This window comes from Dipodomys spectabilis, unplaced genomic scaffold (assembly GCF_019054845.1).
Source record: "Dipodomys spectabilis isolate Male_0828 unplaced genomic scaffold, ASM1905484v1 ptg000095l, whole genome shotgun sequence".
NCBI lineage: Eukaryota > Metazoa > Chordata > Mammalia > Rodentia > Heteromyidae > Dipodomys > Dipodomys spectabilis.
This window is the reverse complement of record NW_024870772.1, coordinates 36,035,029-36,061,431: the sequence shown is the minus strand read 5'-3', so window position 1 is coordinate 36,061,431 and position 26,403 is coordinate 36,035,029. Positions and strand designations below refer to the sequence as shown.

Genomic DNA, 26,403 nt, shown 5'->3' with positions numbered 1-26,403 from the left:
TCTGTACTGTAGGGTTGAGCCTTGTTGAACCTACCTTGTAAATGGTAGGCAATTGCTTTACTGTTGGAATCATTGCCTCCAGAACTTGTATGTGTTCAGTTTATTTTTGAGATAAAGCTTTGGTAACTGCCTGGGCTGGCTTCAGATTTGTGATTCTCATTTCCCCTGCCTCTTCAGTAGCTGGGACTACAGGCATGCACCACCACTCGACTACTAATTTGAAAAAGTCTGGTAGAAAAGTGATTTAGAGAGGAAGCAATAATAGCATGTATAGGTCCATTGTTATATCCCATCCATCCATGCACTCAACAAATGTTAACAGGTTAATGTTAACAAGTGTTAATGGTATGTATCAGGCCCAGTTTTAGGCTACTGAGATCTAAGAATAGGCCAAACAGGAAAAAGAAAGTTCCCGGTGAGCCTATATGCTGGTAGGAACGGCAGACAATGAGCATCATAAATACGTAGACTGTGCTTATGTTAGTGGTACAGTTTGATGAACAATGTGTTTAGAAAAGAGTGTTCTATTTATCTTCTGGTCAAACACATGTAGGCATTGTGTGAACAACATATGGCTGTGTTAAACACAGAGTACACAGAAAGTTGGAGTGGACTTACTGACTGGAGAGGAAAGAGAATATTTTATAATACGTGAAGTTTGTTCCTCAATTGAGAAGATAAGATGCCATAAGTGTTAACTCTGAAAAGCATCCCACCTTCCACAAGTTTTCTTAAGAAGTCCAGTTCTTTCAGAACAATTTTCTCCCCTAGTCTATCAAGTGAGGTGCATTAGGATGTGATAATTTTTATAGCAGCCTTGTAGTTAAACCCTCAATTCAAAGACAACACGTGTCCTATTGTGGGAAGGGGTAAAAATAGACAAAAGCAATTGCTTCCCAAGATGTCCACTTCTATGAACTGGTCTCTGGTACAATGACCACCCCCTTTTGTAAATATACAGAACTCCTCTTTGTCCAAGTTTTTGTTTCCCATGGCTTTGGTTAATATTTAATATAATGCTCCAGAAATAAACAATATGTAAGTGTTAACTTACACACCTGAGTGAGCAGCATAATGAAGTCTCATGCCATCAAGCCCTATCCCACCTGTGACATGAATGAGTCTTTTTCCAACGTACCCACACTGTATATATTACCCACCCGATAGTCCCTTGGTAGCCATATCTGTCATCAGATCAGCTGGTGTTCTGTGCTTTTGTATGGGCTCAAGGATCCACTGAGAGTTCTGGAACACATCCCCTGTGGATGTGGGACCTCAAGCAGTATTCCTAACATACCTATCTTTGCATATTTTAAGTTATACACATGCCCCATTATCATTAATTCCTCAAGTCATAAAGGCTGAAGATTTTCAACAAGTATATAAATCCAAATCTCAAATCATACTCCCAAACAATTTTGAATTAGTTCAGCTGACTTTTTTTTTGTCGGTCGTGGGTTGTGAACTCTGGGCCTGGGCTCTGTCCCTCACTCAGCTCTTCAGATCAAGGCTAGCGCTCTACCATTTGAGCCACCGCACCACTTCTGGCTTTTTCTGCTTATGTGGTGCTAAGGAATTGAACCCAGGGCCACATGCATGCAAGGCAAGCACTCCACCACTGAGCCACCTTCCCAGCTCCCAGCTGACTTTTTGTCTAGTCTAAATCTTTTCTTACCTTGTTAGAATAGTCAGTATTAGGCATAAAGAAATGTCAGTTGTGTCTCTTTCCTAATGATTATTTTTTGCTGGTAATATTTTATCCCGATGACTTCTCTACAAAAATCTTTTAAAGTCACTTCTCCATTTTGCAGGGTTAGTTTGGTTGAAAGTAAGCAATGGAGCCAGGCCCTGGTAGTATACACCTATAGCCCTAACTACTAAGGCAGTTGACACTTGAAGATAATGGTTTGAAATCAGCCTAGGCAAGAAAGTTCATGAGATTTTTATCTCCAATTGACCAGCAAAAACTAGAACTAGAGGTATGGCTCAAGTGGTAGGGCACCAACCTTGAGCAAATAAAGCCAAGTAGAGTGTGAGGTCCTGAGTTAAAGCTCTAGCATTCTCTCTCTGTCTTTCTGTCTCTTCCTATCTGTCTGTCTTTGTCTGTCTGTCTCTGTCTCTGTCTCTCCCTCTCTCCCTCTCTCCCTCTCTCCCTCTCCCTCTTTCCCTCTCTATCTCTGTCTCTCTGTCTCTCTCTCTCCCTCTCTCCCTCTCCCTCTTTCCCTCTCTCCCTCTCTATCTCTGTCTCTTTGTCTCTCTCTCTCTCTCTCTCTGTCTCTCTCTCTCTCTCTCCCTCTCTCTGTTTCTCTTTCACAATACCACTTCTGTGACTGCTAGTGGCTACTGTCTGGCTATACCAGCCAGCACCAGGATGGCTGGTCTGTATCCCTGTAACAGATCTGGTTGCTATGGGATCCTTCACATAGGAAAATATTTGTCCACTCCAGGTGGCTGAGACACCAGGCAGGCTTCCCAACTGCTCAGTGAATACGAGCAATGATTTTGTGAGTTACACAGTTGTGCCAGAGAAAAAAACAAAGTCTCCTGGAGCTCAGATGAAGTAGGCTGGGTGATGTTCACACTGCGTCTTAGCTGTCTCAGAATTTCAACAGCTGAGTTACAGAGTGTGGCTAAGTGTGCCAGGATGAAACCAGAGGTTACTGAAAGAGCGTTCCTTCCTGGAGAGGGGCGGGGGGGGGGGGGGGGGGGATCCTACATTGCGTAAGAATAATACAGTAAAATCAAATTTATAGAACATGGTGGCCAAATTAAGCATTTTTAAGTGTTAGTCATCGATTTAAATAATCTCTGTAGTCACAATTTATTCTCATTGAAGATGATTACGTCCAGATAATGTTCTCTTCCAGTAAAAAGGGACGAACAAAGGACAATAAATAAATACAGCCTACGTGGGTCTCTGAAGAGCTTGCACAAGAAGTAGAGCAGCATGGGAAAATCTGAGTTAAAAGAACAACTGTCTTGGAAGTATGTGTAAGATCACAGTTCATATAACATAAGGGTACTTTTATATGTTTATACAAGAGGGGATCTGGTCACCCCAGAAAAATGTGTATTCAAGTCTCTGTGGTAGCCATGACTGTTTTTCAAAATGACAAACAACATATATAATCTCCTTCTGAGGAAACAATTTATTGTTCATTTCTGATCTTTGAAACGGGCCATTTTCATGTCCTTCAAAGGAGCTGTATCTGGGATAGGAGAACCATGTGTTTCTTTTCATTGTAATTCTTTGCTATTTTGAATCTGCCCAGCTTCTTTCTACCTGACACTAACAATGCATCAGTCACAGCACTGAAAAGTTCCTTGTTAACAAACATGACAGATGGATATCTAGTCTACGTTAAATCAATGTCCTTCTGAGCTAAATACCTTAAAATACGACGTTTAAATGTAAACCTGCTTTCAAACTTGAACCAAATACTGATTAACTTCGCTTAGCTGTTCTTACCAAAAGAGGATCAATGTTTATAAGATAGGTAAATCGGGTTTTAAAAGATTCCCTCAAAAGAATTATTTGAAAGTGAAAAAGCTCGTCCCCATAGTGAGGTGAATTGAATAGAATACTTCTAAAATGAGATCTTTGCCATTTTTTTCTTAAAATAAGACTTATTCACAAAGCTTCATTAATGCACGATTTTAAGAAAAATCATCTGCTTCTCCCAGAGAAAACTGTTTGAGATTCAAACATCATCAAATAAAAATGTGGTAGGTATTAGACCCTGTGGGCTAATTTCTGCTCCTCTCGCTTTCTGCTGTGTTGAATCCACTGACAATAAATCCAGATTGAGGTTGCAAGAGGCTTGCTGTGTTTCTGAGCAATTCCTTCTACTTAGCAAAAATTCTTCCTGTCTTTTCTCCCTGGATACATGAAAATACGCTTGAACAATTCTTGAGGTTTCTAGGATAATTTGGACTAGTTACCAATAGAAAATAAAACAAAACAGAAATCTTGGCCTAAAGGAACTTTTTTTGCTTCAGCTCTCAAAAGAAAAAAAAATCATAATCCTATTGGACTTAGTTACCAGTGCCATTTGAAATCCTGACGGCCTTGATAATCACCATGGAGCTGCTTAGGACTTAGCTGGTAGATAGCTAAATTTAATTAATAGTACAGATGACCTGATAAACCTCCTCATTTATTTTACTGGTCCATGCACTTTCTCTCCTGCTTCCGAAGTTAAGATCATTTTAAGCAAAGTGACTTTCTTTCTTTCTTTCTTTCTCTCTCTCTCTCTCTCTCTCTCTTTCTTTCTTTCTTTCTTTCTTTCTTTTCTTTCGTTGTCTATTTGTTTCGCAGTATGGAATTTGAATTCAGAGTCTCATGCTTTCTAGGCTCAAACTCTTGGGCCTTATCTCTAGCCCTTTTTTGCTCTGGTTATTTTTGAAATAGGATCTGAATATCTGCCCACAGTAGTTTGGGCTTCTATCCTCTTACTTTACACTTGTCACTGGAGCTAGGATGACAGGTGTATACCACCTTTTTATTCATTGAATGGGGGTACTGTGAACATTTTAACTAGAATGGGTTTGAATCTGGATCTAACCCAATCTCAGCCTCCTAGGTAGCTAGGATTATAGCTGTGAGTGACCACACCTGGTTAAGCAGCTTGGCTTATTATGGAAGGTAAAAGGCTTTGGACTCAGGCAACAACTCTGGATTTAAATCCTGACACTGTCGCATATACTGTGTCGCATATACTGTGTATATTCTTGCTTTGCTACTTCGCTGAGTTTCTGATTACTCGTTTCCAAGTTGGTAATAGTGATGTCTATCTGAGAACATCAGAGTATGAGAGATTACACTGTAAGCCTCCTGTTGTCTTTGTATTGGTGAATTGCCAGTAGCCAACTCTATTATGATGGTGCTCTGGTTATGACTGTTCATTTTCACCTCATATAGAGCTCTTAAGGACTTTATTCTGTTGGGAAATCCAGTGTTCTCACCTAGAACCATCTTTGGGGAAATATTGCTTGATGATATAACTTTTCTCCTTTTTTTTTCTTTTTTTTGGGGCTGGGGGGGGGTGTGGAGAGGGGGCTGGGGCGGTGCTAGACTAGAAGCTTGAATTCAGGACTTAGATACTGTCCCTGAGCTTTTTTTCCTCAAAGCTAGCTCTCTACCACTTGAGCCACAGTTCCACTGCTGGTTAATTGGAAATAAGAGTCTCAGGGAGTTTCCTAGCTTTGAGTAAGGATCCTCAGATCTCAGCCCCCTGAGTGGCTATGATTATAGGCATGAGCTACTAGTGCCTGGCCTCCCTTCCTTCTTATCCATAACAACCCTTACTTTCATTAGAGTTTGAAAAGCCCAGCTGTTCAGATGACTTCTTTTGCTACTCCTTGAATTGGCACAGTATTAAATGTATATATTTAGTGGATGGCGAAGTTACAGATACTTAAATAGAGAAATAATGTGAATAAATTTTTGGTGTATCATTTACATACTACCTTCTTTCAAAAACACTTGAAAAACTTTGCTCTTTTTTCTTTTGGTATAGTTTTGTTTTGTTTTATTTTGTCAGTTCCTGGGCTTGAACTCAGGGCCTCATGCTCGGCTGGCTTTCTTATTCATGACTAGTGTGCTATCGCTTGAGCCTTACCTCCAATCTGACTTGGTGCTGGTTATTTTGGAGGTGAAGATGGAATCTCTTAGGCTTTTTTGCTTTTCTCCTATTTTTTTTTTTCAGTGCAAGACTGGAAGCTTGAACTCAGGGCCACAATACTGTTGCTGAGCTTTTTTGCTCAAAGGTAGCACTCTAACATTTGAGCCACAGCTCCATTGCTTTTAATTGGAGATAAGAGTCTCAGGGACTTACACAGCTTTAAGTCACGATCCTCAGATCTCAGCTTCCTAAATAGCTAAGATTACAGGAGTGAGGTAACCAACACCTGGTATCAAACCTGCATCCTCCATATCTCAGCCTCCTGAGTAGCTAGAATTATATGCATGAGCTAGATTTTTCTGAGTTTTATCTACTTTTTCCTGTATAGTTGTGGTTGAAGATTAGCATTATGGTAAAAGTTCTTGATTTGACTTACAGCATCCCCAGGTGTGACCTTGAACATTTTATTTAACCTTCTCTAGCTGTTGTTTTTTTTCTCCCTGTATAAGATGGTAATGGTATTTAAAGGTCCTGTAAGGATTGAATGAGCCAATGTACATATTTTGCATCATGGCTGGCACATGATGTCAACAATAACAGTAATACTCTAGATTTCTCTTAGCAGAATGTTTGAACAGCATAATATTAGAAAGAATTTTTTTTAAAAAACCACCTACCCAGGTGCTTGTGGTTTATACCTGTAATCCTAGCTACTCAGGAGGCTGAGATCTGAGGGTAAAGGTTCAAAAACAGCCCAGGCAGGGAAGTCTATGAGACCTTTATCTCCAATTAATCACAAAGAAGACAGAAGTGGAGCTGTGGCTCAGGTGCTAAAGTACTGGCTTTGAGCAAAAATGCTCAGAAAAAGCACCCATCCCTGAATTCAAGCTCCAGGACTGGAGCTTGAAGAGAAGGAGGAGCAGGAAGAGGAACAAGAGGAAGAGGAAGAGGAAACATCAAATGTATTTTGTGGACTTTTTAAACCTTCCTTATAAACTTTGTATCAGAAGAAAACATTGTGGGATATTCCTTTAAAAAGAAAAAATAATGCCCAACATTCTAACCATCAAAAAATTCCAATAACAGTATGTATAACTGTGATGAATCAATTAAGGAATTATGGAATCAAGGCTACTAGTGTGCAGTGTCAGCTTCTGGATAGTAATTACTGCAGCTCCAACAAATGGGAGAAGGAGGGTTTGCATACTATATAATATTTCCTTGAGACTTCACTATCTTGCTTAGCTTTTTCTCTCAAGGCTAGAGCTCTACCACTGAAGCCACACCTATACTCCAAGCCTTTTGCTAGTAAATTGGATATAGTCTGTTGAATTTGTTTGCCTGGCTGGCTTTCAACCATGATCTTTAGCCTCATTAGTAGCCAGGATTACAGGCGTGAGCCATCAGTGCCTGGCCATGTTGTGTTTTGTTGTTGTTCATTTGTTTGTTTTTCCTTTTTAATTATAAGTTTTTAGTGAATTACTGACCAATTTACCCATGCTATCCTGCTAGTGATGTATCAGGTGCTTTAGGAATTGCTGAAAGATGGACACTTTCAGAGAAAGTCATTCAAAGCCAAATATTCCAAAACCTAGGTTGCCTGGAAGATGCGCAGGCTGGATGCAATCTTAAGTCGTTTACCCTAGACATCTTAGTACCTATCTTCTAGGAACTGCGTGTTTCAAACTGCAGTTTTATTCATCTCTCACCATTGGAATCCCACCTTTGTTCTCACTTTCATTAGGATTGGAGTGCCATACAAGGAGAGATCAGAAATGTTACATCGAACAATATATAGCTGAAAGAAGAGGAACAGTAGGCTGACGTCAGTCTCTCCCCTCTTCCCCCACAACAGCAGCTGAGGCTGTGGGCCCTAGAATACTTCGTCTCTGTGTCAGAGACCACAGTGAAATCATAGCTCTGAACAATGCTTTCTTAGTAACTGAGAACCACACAAACCCAGTCTTCCTGCAACATCCAAGTAGGTTTTCTTGGATTTACTTAGCCTGGGTGTGGCTGTGATCTATACAACCAGGCAGCAAGATAAGTCTCTCTCTCTCTGGACTTACATGACAGTGTCTCAAATGGGACCAACTTGCCTGATTTCAGGTGCTGTCAGCATAACCACCATAAATTTTTTTAGAGTATTAAAAGGCTGTAAAAGAGATTTTACTTCCTGATGAGAAGGCTAAGATTGGGAGGGTCATGTTTTATGCACAAATGGGAGCTATTTTGTTAACCTTCCTGCCTGCCTGCCTTCTTTCTCCTTCTCACTTCCTCCCTTTTTCCTTTATTGTAACTAAAACTTAGTTCTATCTAGCCACCAAATACTAGTTTTCAAAGATACGGTCACTTTTGGAGAGAACTCAACTTATTTATACCCATACCTGCTATCAACTTGAAAACAAACACCTTAAAGAAATAAAAATCAGGGGCTGGGAAGGTGGCTCAGTGGTAGAGCGTTTGCCTTGCATGCATGAGGGCCTGGGTTCGATTCCTCAGTACCACATAAGCAAAAAGAAAAAAGCCGGAAGTGGCGCTGTGGCTCAAGTGGTAGAGCGCTAGCCTTGAGCTGAAGAGCTGAGGGACAGCGCCCAGGCCCAGAGTTCAGGCCCCACAACCAGACCCAAAAACAAAACAAAACAAAAGAAATAAAAAGCAGCCAGGCACAAGTGGCTCATACCTGTAAACACAGCTACTCAGGAGGCTGAGGGGAGAAAAAAAAAACCTCCTAAGATCATTAAATAGATTGTTTGATGATGAGTCATCAAGCAATCATAAATTGTAAGGAAGAGTTATAAAGTAAGATCATTTTTATTTTTCATTTTGGTGATGCTGAGATTTAAATTCAGGGCCATGAGCTTGCTAGGCAGATATTCTACCACTTGAACCATACCTCCAGTCTTTTTTTGCTGTGTTTCTCAGATAAGGACTCAAGTTTTTGCCCTGGCTAGCCTTGAAGCACTGTCTTACCTATGTCTTATCTATGTAGCTAAAGTTACAGATATGTAACACCACACCCAAACCCACATTGTTGGTAGATGGAAGGCTTTCTACCTCTTTGCTTGACTGGCTTTAAACTGTGTTTCTCCTGATCTCGGTCACTTGAGTAGCTGAGATGACAGGTAAGCCCTAAAATGCCTGGCCATTTTTCTTCTTTTTAAAAAAAATTTGTTTTGCCAATAGTGGGATTTGAACTCAGGATCTCACTCTTCCTTGACTTATTGTCTTACCTAGTACTCTATACCTCCAGACTGGTTTTTGCTGATTATTTTAGGGATTTGGTATTTCTGCCAGGCTAGATTTGAACCTTGATTCTCTAGGTCTCAGCCTTTTGAGTGGCTATTATTACAAGCATGGGCTATGGACACATCCCTTTATTATTTGTTTATTTATTTTCTTTCTTTCTCTCTTTCTTTCTCTCTCTCCCTTTCTTTCTTTCTCTCTCTCCCTTTCTTTCTTTCTTTCTTTTTTTCTTTCTTTCTTTCTTTCTTTTCTTTCTTTCTTTTTCTTTATGTGTGTGCTTAAATTCAGGCCCTGGGTGCTGTCCCTGAGCTTTTTACTCAAGGTTAGTACTTTATTACTTGAGCCACAGCTCCACTTCTGGCCTTTTTGGTAGTTAATTGTGAGATGAGAAAGTATTGTGTGCTTTCCTGCCCAGGCTGGCTTCAAACTACAATTCTCAGAGCTCCTGGATAGTGAGGATTATAGCTGTGAGCCACTAGCACTCAGCATGATCTTTGTTTTTAAACAAAAGCAAGGAAAAGAATGCAACACTTTAAAATTACCAAAGAGAAGCATAAATACAAAGCCTGGAAATCATGATGTACTCCTGATCAACAATAAATGTTTGTCCCAATAAAGAAAGAAAAGGCAAACCATCTTCTAGTCTTCACACTAGAAATCAAGTTTAGATGAAAAGTAAGTACCAATGTATAAAGGATTTAGTAGGGTATATTGTAAAGTCTAAGTGTTCTACTCTTTGTGATTTTCACGCATTAGTCTTCAGGCACAGGGTGTTCTTTATGAATATATCCAGAAGCCAGAACACTTTGTCTACCTAATCAGAATCCCCTTAAGAAATCTGCCATCAAGCCTTGAAAACCCAAATTGTTTTTTTTTGTTTTTGGGTTTGTTTTTTTTTAACATGTATTTGATTCTCTGAGACTGAAGAGCATTAGCCAAACCTATTCATTCAACTGAAATAGTGTTTTAGAGGGAAAAAAATCCTTTCAAAAGAAGCTGTTTCACATCTATTCTATTGTGCTTCCAGTTGAAGTTGGATGACTTCCACAATGACACAAAAAGTGAAACATTTTTGCTTATATTTTTGTGCTTGGTACGAGGCTTGAACTCGGGGCCTCATTCTCACTCTGGTTATCTTGCTCACAACTGGTACCCTATCATCTGAGCCATGTCTCCAGTCTGGCACTTTTCTAGTTAAATGGAGATAGAGCCTCAAGGACTTCGCTGTTCTGGCTACCATTGAACCATAATCCTCCGATCTCAGCCTCCTGTGTAGCTAGAGTAACAGATGTGAGCCACCTGTACTATGCTTGAAAATTTTTGACAAATTTCCTTCCTTCCTTCCTACCTTCCTTCCTTCCTTCCTTCCTTCCTTCCTTCCTTCCTTCCTTCCTTCCTTCCTTCCATCCTTCCTTCCTTCCTTCCTTCCTTCCATCCATCCTTCCTTCCTTCCTTCCTTCCTTCCTTCCTTTCTTCCTTCCTTCCTTTCCTTTCCTTCTTTCTTTTTTTATTTTTCTTTCTTGATGGTCTTGAGGCTTGAACACAGGGACTGGATGCTGTCTCTGAGCTTTTTTGCTCAAGGCTAGAGCTCTACTACTTGAGCCACAGCTTCATTTCTGGCTTTTTGATAGTTTATTAGAGATAAAAAAATCTTATACACTTTCCTACCTGGGCTAGCTTTGAACCTTTATCCTTCAGCTCTCAACCTCCTGAGTAGCTCGGATTACAGACGTGAGCCACTGGCACCAGGCAACAAAAAAATTTTTTTTTGAGTAATATTCAGAGTGAGGTTGAAGGGGTGTGTGTGTGTGTGTGTGTGTGTGTGTGTGTGTGTGTGTGTGTGTGTGTGTAATGTCAACAAAGCATAACCAGAAATTTTCTTCAGGATTTAGTGTTCATTTTTACTCTCTATGCACATCTTCATATACCTCATTCACATTTACTATTTTCGTACATGTTGGCCATATATTGACTCTCTTCCTAGCATATGCTCATCATTGTGCATTCAGCATCCAACCAGGAATAAATCCCTGTCCTTGAAATGCTTGTATATTTTAGTTGATGTCATATTGGAAATTGAACTCAGGGCCTCATACCTGCTAAAGAGCAACACTGGAGCCCCACTGGCAATTCGTGTGTATAATCTTAACCAACTAGACATTTGTTTTCCATTCTCATTGGCACCAGAAACTGCTTCACATCCAGACAGACTGAAGCTCCACTCCTTCCACTAGCATCTGAGGTCACTTGGGCACTGGCAGATTCCTTGGGAGACAAAGAAGGTGGGCAGGTGGGAGGTCACATGACTAGTTTACCTACAAGTGACTTTGGCCAGAACTGCATGAGCAGCTTAACTGTAAGAAATGCTGGGACTCAACAGTTCATCTTAAAGAGTTTTAAAATTAAAGAGTTTTAAAGAATTTTTAAATTCTTAACTTTAATTTTCTGCCATAATAGAATTATCCGTTGATTATGAAGTAATTTGGAAGCTGAGTCATGTACTTCATCTAATTAATTTATCTATAAATGAATAAATAGTTAATGGCAGATCCATGGAAGAGTCTCAATAAAATTCATTGTCAGCAACCCTTTATTTTAATCAAGTCTCTGATTTGTTTCATCATACTTTTCATAAAAGTGAGATTAATGCGTTTGCTCTTTATTTCTTTTCCCCTTCATACTCCCTGAAGTTAGAAATAAATAAGAGAAAGACGAAGGGTACAATCAAGATCATGGAGGTAAATCAAGTATTAAATGATGCATGGCTTGGCTCCCTACTGCTTTGGCAATTATTATCTCCTAAACAACAACAAGAGTTGGCAGTGCTGGGCAGCTCTCTCCCACCCAATGTGGCAGTGGGGTTGGGGGGAGGCGATCCTTTCTTCATCTTTACTTTCCATCTGATCTGTCTCAGCGTTCCCTGGGTCACAGCTTTTTCGGAAGAGGAAGTTTAACAGCAAGTTTAAATGGCAGGAAGTGGTTTAGTGGTCCCCAGGGTGAGGTGTGTGGGTAGTGAGAGTAGTAAATTCCACATTAGAAAAGTCTCCCAGATGGGAGAGTGGCCAAAGCTGGAATGTCAGAAATGACAATGACATCAGCCTTAGTGATACTCCTCTACTTTCCCAGGCAAGCATCTCAAAACTCTTCTGTGACTCTGTCTCTGACTATTTTAACAGCTGAACTAGAAATGAAGGAATAGTGAGGCTATTGAGAATGGCTGCAAATACTCTAGGCAACGTTTCTTAGGATCTTTCTAGCAAAACATGTTTATAGTTTAGTTGTGTCTGGATTAGGTGCAGACAAATCTTCACACCAGGCAAAACTTGAAATTCTAGAATTTGGCAAACCTAAGATGTATAAGTATGAACATGTTTGAGTGTGTGTGTGTGTGTGTGTGTGTGTGCGCGCGCGCGCGCGCACGCATACACACTATTTGGAAGTTCCTAATGTCAAATATTCTAAATTTGCTGACAGCACTGTTGTTATGAAAAGAAGTGAATCCCTTAACTATACAATAATATATTGCCTAGAATGTAAATAGAAAGCACATTTGACAGAAAAGCATTGGGATAATTTCAAGAGGCTATAGGCACTCAGAAAGTGGAGGTGGGAGGATCAGCCTAAGTGTGTAGTAAAGGGTCTCGAAAACATAAAATGAAAGCTGGGCACCAGTGACTCACACCTGTAATCTTTGCTACTGGAGAAGCTGAGATCTGAGGATTGATACTGGATGGAAGCCCAGGAAGGAAAGTCCATAAGACTCTTATCTCCAATAAACTAAGAAAAGGCCAGAAGTGGCGCTGTGGCTGAAGTGGTAGCATGCTAGCCTTGAGCAGGAGCAGCTCAGGGACAGTGCCCAGGCTCTGAGTTCAAGCTCTAGGGCTGGCAAGAAAGAAAAAAAAGAAAAATAAAAAGAGAAGAAATAAGGAAGGAAAGGAAGGAAGGAAGGAAGGAAAGAAGGAAGGAAGGGAGGAAGGGAGGGAAGGAAAGAGGGAGGGAAGGAAAGAGGAAGGAAGGAAGGAAGGAAGGAAAGGAAAGAAAAAGAGAGAGAGGAAGGAAGGAAAGAAATGGCGAGAGAAAGAGGAAGGGAAGGAGGGAGAATGAAGGTCAAAAGGAGGGAAGGAGAACAGCTTAGAACAGAATAGAAAATAATAAAATTTGAAAAGTGAAAAAGAATAAAAATATAAAAATAAAGAGGCCATAGGTATCTGTTTCTAGAGACCCACATTCATCATGGCTACTTCTAGTCAACTGTGGAATGGATCATTTTTGTCTTGAGATACTGGAAATGAAACCCAGAGCCTCCTGCATGCTTGACAATGCCCCTGGCTCCAAGGAACATTTTTAGACAGCGTTTATGGTCATAAAGGGCATGTAAGTAAAGATGTGGAAATTTCAAGCAAAAGATTTAGCATGAGGACTGTAGGATGACTTCTGAGCCATTTCTTTCTGTGTAGCATTCTGTTCACTATGACAAGAAACTGTTGACAACTTTGCTAAGTGGAACATACTCCACCTCTCATTGTAGGCCCATTTAGAGGTTTGGTTCATTGGAAAATGTGTGGCTCTTTCTGTTGCACACAGAAAGCTTTCTCTCCTGGATTCCTTTTGGTGCTGAGAGGCAAAGCCTTACTGTCCTTTTTTAATGTGAATGAAAACAAGGAGGAGGAAGTGTGGAGGCTTGGAATCTCAGCTGAGGCCCGCAGGTCACTGGGGACCGTTGAAGTTTCTCTCCGCTGTTGGCCGCCGGAAGTGGAGAGAGAGCATGACCATCTGCTCCCTGCTCTCGATTTTTCTGAGCCTCTGTGCTGGAAGTTTTCTCAGGCTGCCTGCAAACATTCAGCAGAGTCCTTTGGGGGGAGCTGAGCACTGAAGCCGAGGATGGAAAGATGATGGTCCTGGAGGGGAAGAGAGAAGCAGAAAAAGTGGGAAATTCCAGTACTGGGGTAAGTGCTGGCTCAGGACACTGGAGAGTGGAAGGAGAGAAACTTTCCTTTGCTTTTCTGTAGCAGCACTGGGAGACTTCACAGGTAGATAAAACTAGAATGAAATAAGCAAAGAGAGGAAGTGTGAGAATTGGCTCACCAAGGGAAAAGGAAGAAGGATAGTCCAGAAGGGAAACAGGATGGAAGTTGAGGGTAAGGTAGAAGGTAGAGATCCCTCAATGGTTTAGCATCTCTGGTTGGAGGCATGCAAGCAGCTGAGACATGCAATGACATGTCCAGCAGGTACTGAGCTCAAGTATTGCTTGCCATCCTCAGAAATGTGGATTTTTACTTTGGAGGAGTTAGAGAACCAAAGCAAGGGAAAGAGCCATCGGATTCAAGATCTGTGTATGAAGTTCTCACTTACTTTCTTAAGTAAAATTCATGCGCTGTCTCCTGCTATCTTGTTGAAATATAATCAACAATGTCTTCCTTTCTGAGGTGGCACTTTACGTTGTTGAACAGAGATTCCTCCTTTCTTCCCATGATTGTAAACTTGGCTCTCTGTTGTCTGTATCCCTCATTTCTTTAAAGTCTAGGTTCTCCATAAAGCCACTCTGGCTTCCACAAAGTCAGAATTTTCCTAGTATTCAAGGGGAAAGGCTGTTTTTAAATATAAATAAATAAATAAACAGATCATATCTTTCTCCTTAGGAGATTTTTTTTTTTTCCGGTCCTAGAGCTTGAACTCTGGGCCTGGGCGCTGTCCCTGAGATTTTGTGATCAAGGCTAGCACTCTACCACTTGAGCCATAGCTCTACTTCTGGCTTTTTGTGGTTAATTGGAGATAAGAGACCCACAGACTTTCTTGCTTGGGTTGGCTTCGGCTTCCAACCTCCATCCTCGGATCTTGGTCTATTGAGTAGCTAGGATTACAGGCATAGGCACCTGGTTGATATTTTTAAGTGTACATCTGGGCTTCTTCAGTATGAAGAAAGCGTAAGAGTCTTTGGCCTCTTGGAGCATGGGTTTTCTCAAATTTGAAGGGAAGACTTTTTGTTTTGAAATGAGCATATTATGTTCCAAGAATGGGTAGGAAGAAATCTTAACAAATTCATCAGAAATACCTTCATTTCCTTCTGCCATTCTGCTATATCAGTGGCAACAGGTGAAAAAAATATCCCTTTCAGTTACAAATAGCCGGCACATGGGCTGGGAAGGTGGCTCAGTGGTAGAGCGCTTGCCTTGCATGCTCAAGGCCCTGGGTTCGATTCCTCAGCACCACATAAGCAAAAAGAAAAAAGCCGGAAGTGGCGCTGTGGCTCAAGTGCTAGAGCACTAGCCTTGAGCTGAAGAGCTGAGGGACAGTGCCCAGGCCCAGAGTTCAGGCCCCACGACCAGACCCAAAAAAAAAAAAAAAAAACAAATAGCCAGCACACCACAACCACCACAGACCTGCATTAAACCCCTACTATTTCCAGATTCACTGTGTTTAGACTTTGAGTGTACAAAAAGATATCTTGGTCCCAGATTACAGGTCAAATGACCATACAGGATGGTCAGGGGTTGTAGAATGGAGGTGACAATTGGTATTAGAAGGTTCATGGAAGGCTTCTTGGAGGAGGTGTCCAATATGTTACCTCTGTGAGAAATAGCCTTATCTCAACAGAGTAGAGAGTCATTGAGACAATACCAGGCAGCTCAGTGCCCCCAGAGACACCCTATTATATTACCAATTTGCTCTCTGCTTCTGAGAAACAAAGTAGTCATAGATGATTGTGGTTATATTTCAAGGGATGGGAGGCACTGATACTATTAGAAACATCTTCACCTCTCCACTCATGGTCTGGCTAGATGATTTCCTTGGGCGTACAAAGAGGGCATCCTGGGTAGTTGGGTTCCCCTCCAGGGCATATCCAGGAAGATTGGGGACAGGGATGTGTTCCAGACTGAATAAGGCCTCAGATCTGCTCATGAGGTTACCTAATCGTGTGCCCATCATTGGAACTTCCCTGATTCTCCCAAGACCCAGCAGACCGGAAATAACTGAACCAAAGCTGACTTCCCAGTGCTATTCCAAACCCACATCTGGAGGCCTCTGTGCTCCATGATGCTTCATGTCATTGATTTGTTATTGATTAAGGCTGGGGTTTGGCACTCAGCCCAACCTCAGTTCTGACAACAGTAGCAGTAAGGTTCTCAAATATAGCAGAACAGAAAGCTATGAAATCTGGCACATGCCTCTCAGCCTCCTTAAGTCAAACCAGGAACCAAGAATAGAAAGCCAGAGAGCTTTTGCAGGGAAAAGAAGGCTCTATTTTCCATCTAGTTCTTTGGCCAGAGTCAGTTTAGGGTCCAGGATTTCAGGCCATTCTGGCTTGAGGTTAATACAAAGAAAGAAATGCACTTCCAGCTGCTGCTCATCAGCATGGATAGAACTCTTGCCAGGTTGCATATTGCTATGCTGGACTGATATCAGTGGTACAAAAAAGTGACTAAGTCAACCTCTCCCTTAAAAAGCTTGTGGTTGCATGGGGGCAATAAACAAACATTGAGAACATTCCAGAATAATACCATAAGTACTATAATAGGCATATGCAAATCCAAGAAAACAGCCAGGCCAACCTGGGATTCAGGAGATGATATTATCACTGACTCATGCTGGAAGACAAATGAGAGCAAGTCAGGAGAAAGAAGAGGAGGAATGTGATGGATTGAAATGTTGAAGGACAGGAAGCAGAGAAAGCCCAAGCATGAGCCAGCAGTCTGGGCCGATGCACTGCTGGCAGTGCTGGGAAGCTGGACATCCACCCTGAAAGTGGGCAGCCGTGGGTCAGTCTGGAAGACACAGTGTGAGGTGATGGCAGTAGGCTGACCCATTGTTCCGCAGGTGCCAGGAAAGATGAAGCTTTCTGGAGAATTATCATAGTTGCTTTGAAGGGGCAAGGAGGGCTAGAACTCATGCAGAAATGCCTGTAGGGGCCTCTGTGTCGCAGTCCTGGAGACAGTATGAGAAGTTACACCAAGGCATAGGGAATGGAGTTGTGAGGAAGACTAGGGGTTTGTGAAATGTATTTAAGAAACAAATTCAGCATATCTTGTCATTGTGTTGTGATATAAACTGGAATAGCATATACACGTAAGTCAGACTTTTCATCTGCATGATAAATACTTAAAAGAAGCAACTTAGGGGGAAGAAGTATCATTTTGGCACATGGGTTCAGAGGTTTCAATCCATTATGGCCAGGAGGGCATGGCAGAGTAGAGCAGTTCACCTTCTGGCAGACAGGAAGTAGAGTGTCTGCACTGTGAGCTTTCTCCTTTTCCCCCTTTTATTCCATCCAGACAACCACCCTGTAGTATCTTACCATTCATGTTAAGGGTAGGTCATTCTCTTCTTGGTGAGTTTTCATAGACACACATACACATACAGATTGCTTTACAAGAATCTGAGGCTCTTGTCACTCCAACCAAGTTGACAACCAAGGTTAACTATCACAATGATTTTAGGTAGGATAGGATTGGGCCACAATATCAAAGAATGTCAGATGGTCTTGTGTATATAAAATTTAACTTACTTTATGTAACTTTGTTTAAAGCTATATATGTGTGTGCATGCCTGTGTGGGTTTGTTCCCAATTACATGAACTCTATTTCTTATGTTTACCTCAAAAAAGATTGTGATAAAAATGTGTAGAAGGCCTAGAATATTCTCTTTCTATGGTTGTGACTCAAGTGTGAATTATTTTCAAGTATGAATAAGTCTGTCATGTTTGATTATCTTTAAAAAGGAGACAGAAGTCTTTATAAGAAAGCAGAACAATCGTGTGTGTGTGTGTGTGTGTGTGTGTGTGTGTGTGTGTGTGTGTGTGTGATGTGTGTATATGTATATTGGGGCTTGCACTCAAGGCCTTACACTCTTGCCTGTCTTTTTTGCTTTAATGCTAGTGCTATACCACTTGAGCCGTGTCTCCACTTCCAGCTTCCAGTTTTTTGCTGATTAATTCTATCTGGGCCAGCTTCCAACCACAGTCCTCAGATCACAATCTCCTGAGTAGCTAGAATTAGGGACATAAGCCACTGTTCTCTCTGAAGAAAAATTAAATGGGATCAGAGACAAAAGAAATGACCTTCCCAGTCAGTACCAGGGCAATGTCAAATATCTTGCCCTTCATAAAATAAAGACAACATTAAGATGTGAAAGGACATAATTGCCAAGGACATCTATAGGCCTGACCCCTTGCCACCCCCCAGAGCTAGAATCACAACTAAAATAATGTTACCTCATTTTCACATGAGGTTTTCACTTTGTAAACTACTTTTACAATATATATTCCCATGAGTTTTGAAAGGATCTGAATATCTAAAAGATTATTTTGGTTCATGAACTTCCATATCTCTCAGTCTTTCCCTCTTAATATAATCACTCATGCATTTAATCAACATCACTAAGTCATGTACAAGGCGCTAGTCTTAGAACTAGAAATGAAAAGCTGCTATCTAGCTTCTAATCGGGTACATGTACCTACAATATCAAACTTTAAGAAGATGCAAAAACCACATCTTTATTAAAAAATCCTTGCAGTCTTATGTTTGCCATAGTTACAGAATGCATGTGCATGAGTAGGTGTGAGTGTGGATGTATGTGTGAGAGAAAGAGAAAGATTGTTTATTTCTCCATGTTTAAAATTTAAAAAAAATTGGTAGTGTTGTATGATAAGAAAACAGAGAAGCCACATTTTTTTAATTGTAAAAATACCATACAGAGGGGTTACAATTACATGGGCAAGGTAATAAGTACATTTCTTATCCAGCCTTGTTGCCTCCTCCATTGTCTACCCTTCCCATCTCCCCCCCCCCCTTACCCCCCTCTATTCCCCCCTTTCACACAACCCTTCCCCCGGCCAAAGTTGTAAAGTTTGTTTTTTGACATAACATCTTGTACATCTCATTGTTGCAATGGGTCCACCTGTATCCCTATTTAAACAAGTTGCTTTTTCCCTTCCCCTCCACAAATTATACCAACATCAAATACAGTGAAAGCAGGGGTTATACCATGGGGGAGGGACATACAGAGCAACAAAGAAATCATCTTATAAATATGTTAGAAACAATAGCAAGAAAGAAAAAACATAGAAGCCGCATTTTGAAAGATCAAATTGGGAGTCTTTATGAAAAGAGAGTGGACTCCTGTCTCAAAGACCAGTAGCCTGCAAATACACTTAGGAAAATGAGCCAAGAGGTCTAGAGAGGAAAGAAAGAACAAAAACAATACCAACAAACCAATTCAGCTCCAATGGAGAGCTGAAGTGGGACACTCTGGTGACTGGACAAGAGCCAGGAGACAGGAAATGAATGTGACCTGACCACAGGAAACTCGGTCCCAGGCATGGGACTGACAGGTTTAGTTACCTGCCATCCAAGTCCTCATCCCCCCCACCCCTGCTCTCCAGAGATTCAGGCACTCCCATCACCTGGGAGACAAGATGCCAGACCCTACCAGCCACCATGTAGCCAAGATGGCATCAGCCAGACCAGATCTCCCTACGCCAGTAGTCCACAAAGAGCAGAGCAGGTACATGAACTTTTCTCTTTCTTGAGCTAATATGGGTACCTTAGAGGAGGAGGAAGGCACATACACAGCAATATTTGCATACCAAAGGCCTCCAGGCTCCTGATTCTTTATACAGGAGCTAAAATCCAGCCAGATCATGCATTCATTTGAGCAAGACAGACTTCATCTCAATTAAAGTAAATACACATGCCAGTATTTGTTGTTGTTTTTTAATTTTGGAAAAACAAAAGATTCAAAAAAAGAACGATTTCCAACTTTTCTGTTCAGCCTTTGGTACACTTTGAGAATGATCGTACATTAATTATAATTAGGATAAGAACAAAGCATTTTTTTTTTTTTGCTTTCAAAAGTCAGTGATTGGAAGTTCATTTGAATGGTGTTTGAACGACTTTCCCACTTTCTTCCTCCTCAAGCATCCTGGAGTACACACCTGGAATGTTTTTTAACAATGGGAATGACCTTGGCATGCAACCTACCAGGGAGCTCCCAACTCCCTGAAGTCAGAGACCTTGTGCTCCACAGGAACCCCTGACTTCTCCCAGTCATTAATCCACAGGAAGCTCGTATTCCTCGCTCACAGTTTACTTATTTGTGTTCAGCTTTTTCTTTTCTCATATCATGGAAAAATAACCTTTTGAAAGCCTTTCCCTTAATAGAGCCCACATGTCTGCTAGGGACTTCTTTCTCAAGCTTCTGTGGTATTTGGTTATGTTTTAACACATGTTTGACCTTGAGATCACCACCTATCAGGCATGGGAAGGCTAATATGTTAACTTTTTTTTTTTTTTTTTTTAGCAGATAAGCACATTGTGAACTATAGCCGCAACACTGACTTCCTCAGCCTCCTGTTTATATCCCCAAAGTAACAGCTTCTTGGGTTAAGGCCTTAACTGCCATCTTTAAAATGTCACATTGCATTTATGACTCTGGCACATCTTGCTAAAGAGTACTGCTTCCTATAAAGTATGACTTTTCTAATACAGCAATGCTTAACAGAAAAAGCACAAGGAAACCTGTGGAATATAAGAATCATTTGCCTTGCATGAATCAGACACTTGTAGAAGAGGAATCTGAATGTAGACCAATGGGCAGCATATAAATCCAGATGCAGTGATGGACAGCATAACATAAGAATCTACAACCAGTAAGGCACTGAGCTTACAAAATTCCCATCTCAGGAAGCAATCAGTGGGCAAGAGAGGGGTGGTCGGTGGCAGAACCATTTGGCCAGCCTTGTGGCTCACATCTCAAATCTCACATCATCTGCCCAGCTTCTGAAATAATCTCGGCCACAGAGATATGGTCACAAGTGACAAAGAAGTCTTTATTGGAGTGCTAGAGGTCTGCAGGCAGCCAATTACAAAGTCCTGCAGCCAGAGAATACACTTAACACAGTTAGGAAACAGGCCAGAGAAGAAATCAAGAACAAAAACAATACCAACAAATCAACTCAGCCCCAGTGGAGAGCTGAATTGGGACATCATGGTGACCAGAGAACAGCTAGGAGACAGGAGACAAACATGGAGACACGTGGCATGCTTAACTAGGGTGAGGGAAGGGGGGAAGGGTCACAGGAAATTCCCAGTCCCAGGCACTGGACTGACAGTCTTAGTAACCTACCAGCCAGGAATTCAGGCATGCTTATCACCTGGGTGAGGAACTTCCCTTCCTCTAGGAATTCAGGCATGCCCATCATCTGGGAGGTAGAATTTCCCCTTCCCTCACCACAGACCCTACCGGATCAGGTTGCCAATATGGGGGCTGGCCTGACCCAGTCTCCCAGCTTTACTTCTACTAGCCACCTGATCTAAATCCCCCCTCCTGCTGTGAGCTCAGAGGGCATTGTCATCTTCCAGAGGACTGCTACCATCTCCGGTTGTAGTGAAGCCTCAGCTGGCCTTTGCCTTGCCTGCTTAGCTTAGAGACCAAGGTGTAAACCTACAATACAATGTATTCTCTCACATTGCTGAAAGGTTTTCTCATCAAAGGTACCACAGATGTTTGCTAAGTAAATAAATAGGCAAATGCCTATTCTTCAATTGAAGAGTTGAGTGCAAAGAACTGGAGACCATGAGAATCACTTTTCGGTTACTTTGTAGTGACCTGATCAGTTAACACATTAGCTCTGAGGTAGCTGCTGTTGTTTACCCCATTCTATGTCTGAGGAAACTGAGGCATGCTGAAGCTAACCTTCCAAGGTCAGGAAGGTAATGAATGAGTAGAGGAGCCAGGATTTACCCACCCTTGTTTCTTACTGCTTCATGTAATATCACTTCTTGTAGCTAGTTAGTCTGCATTGCTCTCAAAGAACAGGCTTTAGATACATTGACAAGCTCTCGTTCAAAAGTTAATCTAGAAAACTAAGAATATTATTCAACAAGATTTCCACATGATAGTAAAGGGCAAAAATGAAATTAAAATGGATCAACATTTTGTCATTGTTGTTTGGCAGTACTGGAGTTTGAACTCAGGACTTCACCCTTGGTTAGGCAGGTACTCTACCCCACTGAGCCATGACTGTTTGATACTATGTAACACTGGTTATTTTGAGACAGGGTGTTGCTGTTTGCCCACACCTGCACCTACACTGTGATCTGCCTGTTTTATGCTTCATGATAGAGCTGGGATGGTGGGTATACACCACCTTACCCAGCTTCTTTGTTTAAGAAGAAGTCTTATAAACTTTTCTGCCCAAGTTGGTCTAGAGCTTTGATCCTCTTATTCTCAGTCTCTCACGGCTGTATGACAGGTATGTGCCACTGTGTTTAGCGACTGACTGAGAAGGGGTCATGAGTGAATGTCCAGTGTGGCCCCAAACCACAGTCCTCCAGATCCCAGCTTCCCAATTAGCCACCTGGCTTCATTGCCCTTTAAAGACAAAACAAACTACCTTTTTAAAACAATAGCATTAACCCTGTATAAAACAATATCATCTTGTCTTAAAGAGTTATACTTTGGGTGAATTTTTTAGTTTGGTAAATTTGTGTCACATTGTGCTTTTGACTATTCAAATGATTTGGGGAGTCTCATAGATTAAAGACATGATACAGATATTCAAGTCATTAAGACAAGATATGAAGTTTTCCTTTATTTGGTTTCATTTGTTTTCTTTTTGTCTTGATTTATTTTATTTTAAGTGCAACATTCAGGAAAAACCAGTTTGTTATATAATATAAAAGGCCTCTTTGAAATTGTCTTAAAATGCACACAGGAGACCAAAGTGGAACAGCTGTTACATCAAATCTCCACCTCCCAAATACCTAAGATTTCCAAGGAGAAAGAGGTGGGAACATTGTCCAGGATTTAACCTTGACCGTGAACTTCCTGACTGGTGTGAGTTTAAGATATCCTGGTAGCATCTTTTAAACAATCCTGGTGTATGAATAACTTCTACTTGTAACTTCCTTTTTGAAGTCAGCTGAGAGTATATAAATCAAAAACATATGAGATATGTCTTAATCCAGAATGTAAAATAACATGAGAAATGTCAACCCAGAAGTAGTTACTGAAATACATTCACTGGGTGTTCATTCTGGTGAAATTCTTTATTTAGAATAAAAGCCTCCAGAGATCTGGTTTTATTATTTTAAACTCAAGATTATGGAAATCTTAACTGATGAAAAGAAGATTTGAAAGTAAAATAATGGCAGTAGGAATATTATTCAACCATTTAGGATATTTGGAAAGGATAACCATTGGTATTGCCAAGTAATAAAGCAGATTTCAAATTATTTAAACATTATATAAAATAGATCATATACCTGGGTCTGGTATATGTATACATCTTCATAATTAAAGACTGGGAGACTATATGCTAGCTAAAAACATATCTCTCTGAGATTTTCCTTTTTTTCTCCTTCCTTCTATTAATTTTCTTTTTACTCCAAAACTGAAAGTCAACCTTAAAATCCTCCTTTGGCATATTACAAGCTTGATTCTCAGTGCGCAGCAACCCTCCTGTAGACAGGAAAATCCATGGATTCAAGTCACCTATAGAAAGTAGCATAGTACTTACGCATAACCTAGGCACCCTCCCCCCCATACCTTTTAAATTATCTCTAAATGATTAATTCTTCCCTTAAGACTTGAAGAACCCCAATTAAGATTTTGGAGCAATTAGCCCCAAAGAATTGTTTGGAATTCAGAGTTACCTATCACACAAAATGAACTATTCAACAGTTCTTAAAGTTTTATGATTTCTTCAACTTTTAAAACATTTCCATGGTTAGTTTTTCTTACTATAAGATGGCTTATTTAAATATGGCTTATTTCTTACATATAGGATATTACTTGTTGATGGGCTGCCTCAATTGGCATGTATTCCATGTATTTAGACTATGGGTTGGCACATTGATATGTCATTGTGTCCAATGAAAAGGGAGTTTGCAAGTTTTTCCATTCCTTTACAAATGATACGGTATCATTCTTTCTAAGGAATAAGTAAAATTCCATTGTGTATATATGCCACATTTTCTTGATCTCATTTGTCCACTGAGAGGCATCTGGGCTGATTCCATACTTTGCCTATGGTGAACAGTGCTGCAGTGAGCATGGCTGTATTGGTATCTTTATTGTATCCTGATTGATAATTTATTGGTTATATGTCCAGGAGTAAAACTGCTGGATAATAGGGTAGCTCTGTTTAATTTTCTGAGGCATCTCCACACTGCCTTTCAGAGTAGTTGAACAAGTTTACATTCCTACCACAACAGTGTATTAGAATTCCCTTTCGGTAGCATTCTAACCAGCATCTGTTATTGTTTGTAATGGACATTCTAATTGGCATTAGGTGGAATCTCAGTGTTGTTTTGATTTACATTCCCTTTGTGGCCAGAGATATAAATCAGGTCCAAAGAGACAAATCCCCATGCTTTCCCTTATATGTGGAAGCTAGATTTAGCTTTCAAATTCATGAGTAAATGAGTAAAGGGTGGTGTGTAAGTGTATACAAATGTATTAACTGAAATACAGAAGAATCATGGAAGATCTCAGACAGTGTAATTACTTAGAAAGCCAAAATCAAAGTTCAGCTCTTAAATAAAACACCAGGAAGCTGTACTTAGAAGGGGTGGGAGTGGGGTCAAGGGGTAAAGGATAAACAAATGAAGGGGAGAAGAGGGGGGAAATGTAGTCAAGAATCCATTGCAACAATGAGATGTACAAGGCATTATGTCGAAGTCATAGGGGATGGGGGGGGGATGGGAGGTGGGGGAGATGGGAAGGTATGGTAAGGGAAAACAAAGGAGGAGACAACAATGCTTTATAAGAAATGTACTCATTACCTTGCTCATGTAACCGTACCCCTCTGTACGGTATTTTCACAATTTTTCTTAAAAAAAGAATCCAATGTATATCCTACAAAATTAGGAAGAGCAAGGGAAAGATTGGGTAGAGGAGGGATGAATGAGAATGTTGAAAGAGGTGACATTGATCAAGATATATTGTATTCATAAACTGTCTTGTTAAATGACAACTACTTTGTACAACTATTTAAAGATAATAACAAAAAGCAGAAAAGAACAGGTCGGGTGGAAGGGGCAATTTGCAATACCCAGTCCAGTTTTCCACTGGTCAGTGGAGAGCTGAAACACCTCCACTCCAAATTAAGTAGAGATATTTCAACCTCCTGGATTCTCTTTTAACTTCCTTCTGTAAGGAATTATTTAGGAATTGAAAATTTAAACACTCCAGTTCTTAGAGAGCAAATTTTTAAGCTGAATATTCTCTTTAGCTTTGAAGGACATGCGGGAATCCGAATAACAACCTAATTTCTTGAATTTGATTCTTATTTTCTGGAATGAATGATGTGTGTTGAGAAAATCATTCAAAGTGCCAGTGCCACCTACATTCAGCAGCCAAGTAAAAAGCATTCCAGAAAACTGGCAAAGACACATTAAAAATTCCCAGTAAATGTTTTATTTACAACCTGAGCCTGTGCCAACAACTAAAAGAAAACACATGAACACACACAATATCAAGTTTTTTTTTTAATGTACAGTCAGAGAATAAAACTGTTCTTACTATGTTGCTAAGCAAAAACTGGTTTTCACTAATCCAGGTATAACAGTGGCACAGAAGTTAAATGAAAAAAGCTTTGAAATAGAGTCAAGAGTTTTGTCCAAATTGTATCTTACCATGCCAGCTCTGGAGGCCTGGAGGAGTTGAAAAACGGAAAAACCTCTGCTAGATTCCTAGAGCTCTTTATCCTAACACAATCTGTACTCTGTCTTCTGTCTACATAGCAAAGCCTTCCTTGACATAATACAAGATTCTGGTGCAGTTAGAGTACCCATAACTCTAAACGAGTTGAAATAACAAGTCAAAAGACAAATAACCTCCTGCACATACAGACATCCAGATAAGTCCTGAAAACATATGTTGCTTTTAGAATATGAATCCTTAAAAACATGCATCTTTTTAACTATTTAAAAATAAGATTTTTAAGCCAGACGCCAGTGGCTCAGAACTGTAATGCTAGCTACTCAAGAAGCCAAGATGTGAGAATTGAGGTTTAAAGCTAGCCCAGGCAATTGCTAACTGGACACTCTTATCTCCAATTAACCATCAAAAAGTTGGAAGTGGAACTGTGGCTTAAGTGGTAGAGTGTCAGCTTTAAGGGGAAAAGCTAAGGAATATCACTCAGACCCATTAGGTCAAGCCTCAGTATTAGCACAAATAATTACGTATTTAGTTATAAAAATGAAATAAAACTTTTAAAACAACATAGTATAGAAAAATATTACTCAAAAGCCAAGAAACCAACTTGCTAGAAGTGGTAAATCTGGCACAAAGCAATTGCTTTTCTCCAGACAAGAAACCAGCAGCATGACTGAAAATCACACAAGGCCCTTCTGAAACTGGCAGTTTAGAATTTGTGAGGTCACAACTTTTTTTGCAGAAGTTAGAATTTCTGCTCAAGAGAGCCAATATTAAGTTAGCTACCAAAGACTGTGGTTAGTCACCTTTCCAAAAGAAGGCAGAGGAAAAAAAAATTAGGGAGAGACCATCTCCCCACTCTCATGATCTTGTCCAA

General features: G+C 40.5%; 1 protein-coding gene across 3 annotated transcripts in view; it reads left to right on the top strand.

Annotated features, from left to right (window-relative positions):
* Positions 1 to 26,403, top strand: part of Stard13 (StAR related lipid transfer domain containing 13) — a 244,680-nt gene that overhangs the window by 138,570 nt on the left and 79,707 nt on the right. The window contains exon 1 of one of the 3 annotated variants that reach the window (XM_042685630.1): positions 13,793 to 13,816. The exons of the other annotated variants lie outside the window; for them this stretch is intronic. The gene's annotated coding sequence lies outside the window, so the exon portion shown is untranslated. Of the gene's footprint in view, positions 1 to 13,792; positions 13,817 to 26,403 lie in introns of those variants that run through there. 3 annotated transcript variants of the gene reach the window in all.